This window comes from Octopus bimaculoides, chromosome 9 (assembly GCF_001194135.2).
Source record: "Octopus bimaculoides isolate UCB-OBI-ISO-001 chromosome 9, ASM119413v2, whole genome shotgun sequence".
Lineage (NCBI taxonomy): Eukaryota > Metazoa > Mollusca > Cephalopoda > Octopoda > Octopodidae > Octopus > Octopus bimaculoides.
Window position 1 is genome coordinate 9,140,162 of NC_068989.1, and position 2,003 is coordinate 9,142,164.

The 2,003-nt window shown below is 43.5% G+C and overlaps 1 long non-coding RNA gene across 1 annotated transcript in view; it reads right to left on the reverse strand.

Moving 5' to 3' along the window:
* Positions 1–2,003, reverse strand: part of LOC128248693 (uncharacterized) — a 69,226-nt gene that overhangs the window by 8,836 nt on the left and 58,387 nt on the right. Inside the window, exon 3 of the long non-coding RNA XR_008264852.1 lies at positions 137–306. This is a non-coding gene — a long non-coding RNA (uncharacterized LOC128248693). The remainder of the gene's footprint in view (positions 1–136; positions 307–2,003) is intronic.

Genomic DNA, 2,003 nt, shown 5'->3' on the forward strand with positions numbered 1-2,003 from the left:
ATATATATATATATGTATGTATATACATGCACGCATACACTATTCTATTAGTATGTATATGTGTGAGGGCGTGTTTTATGGTTGGCTAATTCCTAAAAGAATCTTCACTACCAAAGATCACCAGACCTTAGCTTACCTAATTTCATTTTTGCCATTTCCTCTTAAGGCATTCTGTTTATTCCATTTTATTCCAGCCATTTCTGCTCTCCCTCTGCGCCACTTCACCTCTACATTCCATTAGAGTGTCACACTTAATGCTCCACACCCCTCAGTTCATTTGATGGTCTACTCTCAGTCGTACAGTAGCTTAATAGTAAAAAAACAACAACAACTATAACAACAACAGCAGCAACAATAACAACAATCAGAAGAAATGGTAAATATCTACAATGTTGACAATTACAACGCCAACAACAATAGCCAGAACAACAACAGTTACTACAACAATAGCACTAAAAAACCCAACACCACCACTACCACCACTGCTCGTACCACCATCCCTACCAACACCACCATCACTGCTACCACCACCACTATTACCACCACTGCCACCACCACCACTACCACCACAACTACCACCATCACTATCACCACCACCACCACCACAACAACAACAACAGCAACTACTACTACTACTACTACTACTACTGCTGCTGCTGCTACTACTACTACTACTACTACTACTGCTACTGCTACTGCTACAGTTACATCAGCAGCTTCTATGACAATGTTCCCACAACAATGTAAATCTGTTGTGTTACAACAATATTGACAACAACGAAAACATAAGCAAAAACAAACAAAAACGAATTCAACGGAAACAACAACAACAACAACATCAACAACCATAAAAGCTATGCTAACAACAACAACAACAACAACAACAAAGGCAACAAAATATAACAAGAACAACTGCTGCTACCAAGATTGACAACGGTAATAGCAATAATAAAAATGAAAAAAAAATAATTTTAAATGTACACGTCCACCAAAGTAGCTATAAAATAAAACAACATCAAGAAGACCAACAACAACAACAACAACAACAGCAAAAGCACAGAACTAGTGGTGTTGATGAAGGATGGCAGAGGTGGTGGCGGTGGTGGTGCTGGTGGCGGTGGTGGTGGTGATGATGGCGGCGGTGACGGTGTTGGTGGTGGTGGCGATGATGGTGGCGGCAGTGGCAGTGATGGTAATGGTGGTGGTGGTGATTGTGGTGGTGGTGGTGATTGTGGTGGTGGTGATGATGGTGATAGTAGTGGTGGTAGTGGTGGTGGTGATGATGGTGGTGATGGTAATGGTGGTGGTGGTTGTTGTTGTGGTGGTGGTAATGGTGGCGGTGGAGGTGGTGGTTGTGTTAGTCGTGATGGTAGTAGTGGTGGTATTAGATTACTAGTGGGATGGTAGTGGCAGTGGTGGTAGTAGTAGTAGTGGTGGGGTAATAGTGGCAGTGGTGGTAGTACTGGTGGTGATGGTGGTTGCAGCAGTGATAGTAGAGGTGGTGGTGGCAGTGGTATTAGTCGCAGTGGTGGTGGTGTTAGCAGCATTTGTTACTGATGATGGCAGCTGTGATAGCAAAAGGAGTGGTGGTGTTGATGGTGATGGCCATGGTGATAGTGGAAGTAATAGCTGTGGTGGTGGTCGTAGTGGTGGTGGTGTTTAGGATAAGGAAATCAGTTGTGGTAAAAGTGATGGTAGTGGTATCGGCAGCGGTGATAGTGTCAGTAGCGATGTTGTTGTTATTGTTCTAATTTAGCCCCTTTTCCATGGCAACCCTGATTGAATAGACCTGTGATCAAAGACATTCCATCCGTAACTATGTGAGCCTTTTCCGGGTGTTTTTGCTTTGCTTTTTTTTTTGGCGGGGGGGGGGGTGTTTTTTATTATGAGAGTCAACTGCATTGTGCAACGAATCCTTCTGTTTTCTAAGACAGAAGCAAGGTGGGGGTGTGGTGGGAGGTGGGAACGTGAGAGATTTTTGACTACTAACTTTAGCAGATCCA